The following is a 9779-nucleotide window of genomic DNA, read 5'->3' on the forward strand; positions in this document are numbered from 1 at the left end:
GAGATCCATCCCACTACTAGAATCATCACTATGAGAGGCAATATCATCATCTCCAATAGCACAATCATCATCTCCAATAGCACGATCATCATCAATGTTTTCCAAGCTATCTCCCTCCATAGTTGAGTTGACATGCTCGTCCATATGCTCAATGTGGGTGAATGTACTATAAATGGCTCTTGAACATGGTGAGATTGGGATTATATGCCACCATCTCTTATTTTCAATTATTGGTTGATACACAACCTATTCAAGCACAAAGGTACATCATACAAAAAAATTACATCTCTACTATCTATAAATGCATATATTGTAATTACCAATAATTATATGTACCTGTTCACAGTGTTGTGGTAGCACTAAAGTCCAATTCTTTCCTTACCAAAACTTTGTAGAGTCAATGGTCACAAAGTCACTTGCATGAGGCTTGATTGTTGCATTAGGATCTCTTTCCACCACATCCTTAAACCACTTGACATCCAAAATATATACAAAGAAGCTTTGAAAGTCAAGCTTAATGATATTTTGGATCAATCCACAATAATCATCCATGGATCCATTGGCTCCATTGGCTCCTTGAAAGCTGGCAATTACCCCACAATCTTGGGTGTTCCTCTTCTCATCAATCCTTTGTGTGCGAAAATGTTTACCCTCGGACCACAAAGCATTAAACATCGTGCACTATACCAAGACAAAAAAAATTATAAATACTTCAAAATAAATTTTCACAAGTTTAATATACTAAAATATGATTGAGAACACAAGTTTGTTTACCTTTTTGAAGCATCCTCGGGCATACTCCCACTCCTCCAATGTGATATGCATGTTTTTGTCTTGCGCCACTCTCTCCATCTCCTCATGTAGCCAATCTACATCAAGATCCTTGGGAAGTGATCGTAGGTGCTCAGGGTATGGCACGCTATGTCCATGGCACTTACGGAATGCCGACCTGTCACTTTGTCTTCTTGCCTTTTCATCCTCATACTTTGCCACCCATCTTCTCATCACATCACTATTAAGCACACAAAAGGTATTAAGCTTACTATGCATCTCTGTATCCATGACTTTGGTCTTTCCCTTTCCTTGAGGAACATGAGAGGTCATCCTCAAGTCTTCTTCATTTCTCCATAGGTGAGGGAGAGAGGGATCCACTTCGGCAAGGTATTTTGATATATAAACAAGTGATTCTTCTACCAACCAACTCTCAGCCATACTACCTTCAGGTTTTGCATTTTGCCTTACGAAAATCCTTCAAGGTCTTCATGAAACACTCAAGAAAGAACATCCATCGAGCATGCACAGTGCTACATATGACAATCTGATCAATTAAATGAACCATAAGATGTAGTTGGCTTGTGAGAATTGACCGTGGAAATGTCTCCTCCACAAAACAAACCACCTCCACCGCGTGTAGAAAATTGGAGTGCTTGGGGTATAAACCTCACAAGCTCCCCCATCTTATAAATCGTCTCTCGCACTTCGTGGGATGCACAATTGGAAATGCTTGTAGGAATAATAAACTATAAACATTTATACACCATAATTAGATACATCATTATTGAACAATTTAAATATGTACAATTTCAATGTTTCACTTACTTGAAGCATCTTGTACCAATCGTGGGACTTCAAGCCATATAATTGCTCAACACCTCTCTTCTTTGTCTTTGTGAAGGCACCTTTTAAACACCTCATGCACCCCATTGCAGTACGAAATGTAGTAATGGCATCTTTCACCAACTTCCCCTCCTTCTTTGTCAATATCCAAGGTGCTCGAGCTAGAATTGTCTTCCCATTTGGTCCCTCTCGTGGTGGCCAAGCTCTTTGTATCCTCTCTATGCTTTGTAGATCCTCTCTTTCAAGCAAGGAGTCCCGTGTTCCTCTCAAGTGCTCCTAAATGTTAGAGGCGACATTCTTGAAGATGTGCATTGGATCAAGAAGATGGTTGATTTTGAGGCTTGTCCAATATGGTAGGCGAAAGAAGATAGAGTACCTTATCAAATAACAACAAATATTAAGAGGATTATCTTTTCATCCAAAGCTTGTATTGGAATTCTATGTCAAAGATATATTACCTAGGGGAGGAAGACTTTCAACTCCATTCCATAATGCCTTCCAATCTCCCATGCTTAGTGTATGTGGAGGGACTCCCATCCAAGAACGAACAAATTTGGGATGATGATGAGGGAGAAATCCATGATGATTCTCATATATCACTTTCTTCAAGCTCTCTGGCCTAGATGCCACCAATGATGGACCACAAATAGGACATGCATGGTATTCAGATGTGGAGAGACCTAAACAACATAGACATTCAAGCATGTCAAAAAATAATACAATGATAATAAAGAATCATCATGAATAGAAACCCATTTGACTCACCTGAACATTCACCATAACCAAGAAAGTCGTGCATCGTCCACATTAATATGTCCTTCAAGAGAAAGTCTCGTGAAGATGGAGACCGACATATGTCATGCACATGGATACCTCTCCAAAGTATCTCAAGCTCGTCAATCAAGGGATCAAGATATATATCCATATTCTTTACCTTATGTTTTCCCAGGAATGAGAAGAGATAACATGACATGTCCTTTCTTTATTGCCATGGATGGAGGAATGTTGTAATTCACCCACTACCCTTGGCCATATACTATATGAGGTGCTCTTGGTTCTAAAAGGGTTAACACCATCCATACCCAATCCAAGTCTCAAATGTCTAGGATCTTCCTTGAAGCTTGGTCACATTTCCTCGATGTGCTTCCATACAGGAGTGTCTGTGGGAATTCTCATCTTTCCATCATTGGATCGATGAGAGGAATGCCATGACATGAGCTCTGCAACAATAGATTTGCACTTGAACATGTGTTGGATGCGAGGAATGATGAAAAAATGTCACAACACCTTACGCGGCACATGTAGACCTTTAAGGTCCTCTTGATATCTTGGCTCGCCACAATAGGACACTCTTGAGCCGCCACATGTATCCCACGAAAGAGAACACAATCATTGATACATGCATGGATGCGAGTATAATCCAAGTCTCCAAGAGATGTCACAAAGCGCCTTGCTTGGTCTCTTGAGGTTGGCAATTTATTCTCCTTTGGAAGCATCTTTGACAAAAGCCTATCGACAAAATAATCAAATACATTAATATAAAAAATAATTTCTTCTTATATATCTATAATGGAAGTATACAATTTATGAAAGTAGAAAACTCACTTGAGAAGTTCATTCAAACTTGCATTTCTCCATCCATAGATTGTTTGCAAGTTGAGCAACTCGAGAGTAGTGCGTAGAATGGAATATGTGCATCCCTCAAAAAGTGGGGTTGAAGCCGCATTATAAAGGTGATTGGACGAGGGAAGACTCGTACAAATTACCTCAAGGAGATGTTCAACTGGTTTTACATATATACTTTTGGGTGAAAACTATCCATCAAAAAGGACCGTACAAGTGATTCAGCAAAGGCGCAGCACAAAATCAAGCCAACGAGGATATCACTAAAGTGGAAAGCTGGCACAGGACTAGCACATCATGCGGCATGGAGGTCTTCAAGAATACGAGAAGGAAAAATTTGTATTTAGTGTAATGAAATTTTGTATACCACAAACAAATAAGAACATGCCTAATAATTAGACAACATTTTGAAGACAGTTGTTAATATTTTTGCTTAATACAGACTTGCAATTTAACTTTATGGCTTTTTGATTTTCACTACGCTCATTGGCAAATAGAGCACATACCATATCCTCTAAAACCTCTTCCTCCACCATCTCATGAGGAAAGGGTGGTGGGCTTGTATCTCCATCATTCCAATCCTCCACCACTTCTACGTTTTGTGAAGCCTATGCCATATCTCTATGATGCTTGGCCTCTTGACGCTGCCTAAAACTATGAGTTAATATAGAAGGGTGCGGCGCATTATCCTACACACGAGTATTTCAATGTGAGTCTCCATTGAATACTAATTATTAATTAAATTCTTACAATATAAGCAAAGTATACTTACCATTGACCCCGTCGGTTCCCATTTTCCATACATACTATGTTGTCGATGCATTCATCCTCGACAACGATCACACATACATTTTATTTTTTGTTGCAACCAACGATCTTGATTTTGAACACGAAAGGACTCATCATCACTAGAAGAACTGATTGATGAACACATCCTTCATATTCAAAAAAAGAATAAATAGTTTTCATATTTCTATGTGTGTTTAAAAATTGTTCTGTTTTGCGTCTATAAATGTGTATGTATACACGTCTAAAAGCGCGTCTATGAACGCGTCTACTCTACAGAATAGATGCATTGTTAGACGTGTATATAGACACGTTTATAGACGTGTATTGTGGTAAAAAATATCAAAAATTAAACCCGAGAGTGGTTTGCCAATATTTTGACAAAACACAGTTCTTCCAAAAAGCATCCCCCCCTATTTCTAATCCTCTCTCACCCTCTCAAGCTTCTAACCCTCTCTCACCCTCCCAAGCCTCTTTCACCCCTGAAGCTTCATCACTAGGCTACAAATCTACTTTACAAAGGACTGTGGAGTAAGAGTTTACCTTGGTACATACCTTAAGGTTGTGGTGAGTCTCTTTCTCTTCTTCTTCTTCTTGCTTCTTTTCTACTTGTTCTTGTTCTTGCTCTTGCTCTTGCTCTTGCTCTTCTTCTTGAACCCTATTTTTCTTTTGCAAAAGACAATCAAGTGTTTATATAGCTCACTTTTTTTTTGCTATTTTATTGAATTTTACCTCAAAAATCACAAATAACCAAGGTAGGTCTCTTGGTTTGTTTATTATATTTTCTTAATATTTGATTACTAATCTTTTGTATGTATGCATTATTAATCTTCTTAATATTTTCTTAGTTTATATGTATGCATTACTAATCTTTTTCTCACCCTTTTGTTGGTTTTGTAGGTCCTCTAATCCTCTCTTTCAACATCAGTGAAAAGAGGTAAGTGATTTCATATCTTTCCTCTCTTTCCTCTATTATTGTTGCACCATTGGGTGTTGGGATTTTTCTTTATAGGTTTACCCATAAGCTTTATGCATAATGCTCATGCATGCTTTATGCATAATGCCTTATGCTTAAGGCCTTATGCTTAAGCTTTATGCTTTATGCATAATGCTCATGCATGCTTTATGCATAAGCCCTCTTAACGCCTTATGCTTAAGCTTTATGCTTTATGCATAAGCCTTATGCCTTATGCTTCAAGCTTTATGCATAAGCCTTATGCATAAGCTTTATGCTTTATGCTTTATGCATAAGGGTTATGCATGGGCTTTATGCCTTATGCTTTAAGCTTTATGCATAAGCTTTATGCTTTATGCTTAAGGCCTTATGCATAAGCTTTATGCCTTATGCATAAGCTTTATGCCTTATGCATAAGCTTATGTTTTCTTAATATTTGATTACTAATCTTTTGTATGTATGCATTACCAATCTTCTTAATATTTTCTTGGTTTGTATGTATGCATTACTAATCTTTTGCTCACCCTTTTGTTGGTTTTGTAGGTCCTCTAATCCTCTCTTTCAACATCACGAAAAAGAGGTAAGTGCTTTTATCTCTTTTCTCTATTATTATTGCACCCTTAGGTGCAATGGATTTGTTTTGTAGGTTTACCCACATAAGCTTTATGCATAATGCTCATGCATGCTTTATGCATAATGCCTCATGCTTAAGGCCTTATGCTTAAGCTTTATGCTGCATAATGCTCATGCATGCTTTATGCGTAAGGCCTCATGCGTAAGGCCTTATGCTTAAGCCTTATTATGCTTTATGCCTTATGCTTTAAGCTTTATGCATAAGCCTTATGCATAAACTTTATGCTCTATGCTTAAGGCCTTATGCTTAAGCTTTATGTTTTATGCATAAGCCTTATGCATGGGCTTTATGCCTTATGCTTTAAGCTTTATGCTTTATGCCTTATGCTTTAAGCTTTATGCATAAACCTCATGCATAGCTTTATGCATAAGTCCTCATGCATAGCTTTATGCATAAGCCTCATGCTTTATGCTTAAGGCCTTATGCTTAAGCTTTATGCCTTATGCTTTAAGCTTTATGCATAAGCCTTATGTATAAGCTTTATGCTTTATGCATAATCCTTATGCTTTAAGCTTTATGCATAAGCCTCATGTTAAGCTTTAAGGCCTCATGCAAAAGCTTTATGCATAAGCTTTATACATAAGGCCTCATGCATAGCTTTATGCATAAGGCCTCATGCATAAGCCTTATGCATAAGACTTATGCATAAGGCCTCATGCATAAAATTATGCATAAGGCCTCATGCTTAAGGCCTTATGCATAGTGCTTTATGCATAAGCCTCATGCATATTAGAATATAGGCATTGTAACCATTAGTCTTGGGCACAATATTGGATGGTTGAAATTAAGGTCGTGTGTAAAGGCATCCCAAAGGGGTGGCCTCCTCCTATTTAAATGATGGGAACTCTTCACAATTTGTGTGAGAGTAGAGCCCAATTGCATTTGTAAGCAATTTAATAAGCAAGAGATTTCTTGTATGACTTTGTGTCTTCTCTCTCCTCCACATGTGTCACCTAGCATGAGCACCACTATTAGAATATAGGCATTGTAACCATTAGTCTTGGGCACAATATTGGATGGTTGAAATTAAGGTCGTGTGTAAAGGCACCCCAAAGGGGTGGCCTCCTTCTATTTAAAGAATGGGAACTCTTCACAATTTGTGTGAGAGTAGAGCCCAATTGCATTTGTAAGCAATTTAATAAGCAAGAGATTTCTTGTATGACTTTGTGTCTTCTCTCTCCTCCACTTGTGTGTGGGAGATTTGGGCCAGATTTGGGCATTTAATGCCATTTTTGCTTTTTTCACTAGCTTCCAAACTGGCCAGCCCATACCACAGTTCATTGGAGGGCTCATAGCAAACATTGTAGGAATTTTTGGCTTGAGGTTTGCTCTAGGGTTTTGTAGATTAGGTCATTTCTAAGCTCCATGGCCCATCAATGCCTCTGATTAGCCCCTAGAGTGGCCGATTTCTTCCATGACCCCAAATCAGCCCGTTTTTTTGCTGCTTTGTGGTCGTACGGTCCATACGCATTGCTTGTGCACAATTGGGACAAACCCTCTTACATGTAGGGGCGCCATGATGTGCTAAATCTACCTCTAAGAGGGTTTGGCATTTGGTGGACCACAGATAGAGAGCCAAGCAAAAGAGCAGGCTGTTGTCCCATTCATAGATGGTATTGAGGGGGGGTATTAGAATATAGGCATTGTAACCATTAGTCTTGGGCACAATATTGGATGGTTGAAATTAAGGTCATGTGTAAAGGCACCCCAAAGGGGTGGCCTCCTCCTATTTAAAGGATGGGAACTCTTCACAATTTGTGTGAGAGTAGAGCCCAATTGCATTTGTAAGCAATTTAATAAGCAAGAGATTTCTTGTATGACTTTGTGTCTTCTCTCTCCTCCACTTGTGTCACCTAGCATGAGCACCACAAATTCTCAACAATGCATAAGCTTTATGCATAGTGCTTTTTGCATAAGGTCTTATGCTTCATTAGGAACTCAATGGAGTCTTCTTGGGCCCTTTTATTTGGCAGTTTAAGGAAGTCAAACCTTTTCTCTTAAGAAGAAACGTTTTCTAATTTGAAGCTTCAAAACGGCTACTTTATTCGAATTTGAATTTGGGGGAAAAAATGGAATTTAAAATCTAGCGGATAAAACCATATCATGTAACATATCTATGGAAAGCTCTTGATGCGTAGATCACGGATCTGTAATCTCCGCTCAGATCGGAGCTTGTATGTAGAAGTTATGGAGGTCCGAAAATTGTAAAATTGCCCCCCCCCCCCCTTTTGGGGGGAAAAGTGCACCCTTTGACCACTCTTACACCTCTCTTACAAACCAATGGTTTTTGCTTACATGGCGGGCTCCTATTTGTCAAAAAGTTAAACGTTTCCATAACCTCATGGCAAATTAAAGGGCCCAAGAAGACTCCATTGAGTTTCTAATGTAAGGCTTTATGCATAATCTTTATGCATAAGGCCTAATGCATAATGCTTTATGCAAGGCTTGCATAACGGCTTACATAATGCATAGTGCCGGGAATGAGATAATTCTCAGCTTACATAATGGCTTACATGCTTTCTTAATATTTGTTTATTTTTTATGTTTTGAAGAATGAGATGATTCCCGGTGTCAATTGACTTAAAGAGCCGAAAAGTCTTCATTTCATAATATTTTTTTAATATTTTCTTTGTTTGTATAGATGTGGCCTGGGTCTTGTCCTCTTGTCCCACACAAACCCACAAGTTGAGGCTCTCATCAAGTCTCAATGACAGTTTGCTAGGGAGGTAGAGGGCATCTTTGGCTATACTCCCACCCCCAAGCAGTTGTGGTAGCCTATGCAGCACACACCCCTTTACCATCAGGTCTACCGCCCACAGCCCCAACAGAGTCCCTTGCCACCAGAGCAGGCACTTTACCCTTGCTAGGTACTTCACCTGCCTTTACAGTCACCCCTTATCTGTCAGCCTCAGTTAGTACTACAACATCTCCTACACCTGCACCTTCAGGAGATGTGACACCTCACAGTCATCATGGCTCTCATGAGTGGTAGCCGTTGTTGTAGGGAGGGTAGTCGTGGAGATAGTGGCGGTCGTACCTCACGCCGCACTAGCACTGAGAGTGGAGGTAGAGGAGATAGAGGATGCTTAGGGCAGTGCTTCGGGGGTGGGGATAGTCCTTCAGAGTCACCACCACATCATGGTGATATATCATATTATGATATCACTGATGTGCGCGGCATAGTTGATGACTCTCGTGGGAAGGAGGTGGTAAACTACTTGCACCAAGTAGTTTTTGCACATTATAAAGACTCCTTTATACATTTTAAGCAACAAAGGAAGAGCCTAGTGGATGATTGCATTAAAGCTGTCCACAAGAAGTATCCTAATCCTCACACAACCAAAGGTTTAACAGTAGATGGGTGCAACACAAAATCAAAGAAATACTTAAGAATAGGAGGTCTCTAGTAAAGGAGACATGCAAAGGAGAAGAAAGTCCGAATAGATTCTGATCAAAATGGACACAAAATCAAAGACATACTTAAGAATAGGAGGTCTCTAGTAAAGGAGACATGCAAAGGAGAAGAAAGTCCGAATAGATTCTGATCAAAATGGACACGGCAAGACATCTACTGCTCATAAGGGAGAGTGGAAGAAAGCCAAGAAGGAGGTCTTAGAAGGAGTAGTGAACCAGTAACAAAGAGAAGCGCGGCGAATACAAATGTAGCGATATGGATCGTCGCACTTCGGATCTGGAGATCCTGCATCATGGGAGGCCGAGTTTGTATGTATAGTGCAACTTCATGTCTTTTCTTGGATAATTTCTTGGATATAAGATGAAATTTTTCATCTTCTTTATGTATCTATGTTTTTATTCAAGCCTTATGTTGCTACGATCATGTATGGAGAAAGTTTTGGATATAAAATGTAATTTCTCATCTTCTTTAATCAATATTCGAAGTGTCTTCACTCACAAATCTTTTTGTGCATATCTATCTTTAATTTAAGTTTTTATGTTGATATCTTTGCTAATCTTGATTCGTCTATGTACAAGTAAGCAAAACCTTAAACCAGAGAGTTGCATGTGCAAAAAATGCAGCTGCATGTGTAGAAAATGCAGCTCTACATCTGCACAAGCAGCTCTCTGGAATTTTTTTTAAATTCCAGAGCCCATCTATAAGCAATTTATGTGTCTATACACGTGTCTATATGTGCGTCTATAAGC

The sequence above is a fragment of the Cibotium barometz genome, chromosome 65 (genome assembly GCF_041138505.1).
Source record: "Cibotium barometz isolate CiBa-2024 chromosome 65, ASM4113850v1, whole genome shotgun sequence".
In the NCBI taxonomy this organism is placed as follows: domain Eukaryota; kingdom Viridiplantae; phylum Streptophyta; class Polypodiopsida; order Cyatheales; family Cibotiaceae; genus Cibotium; species Cibotium barometz.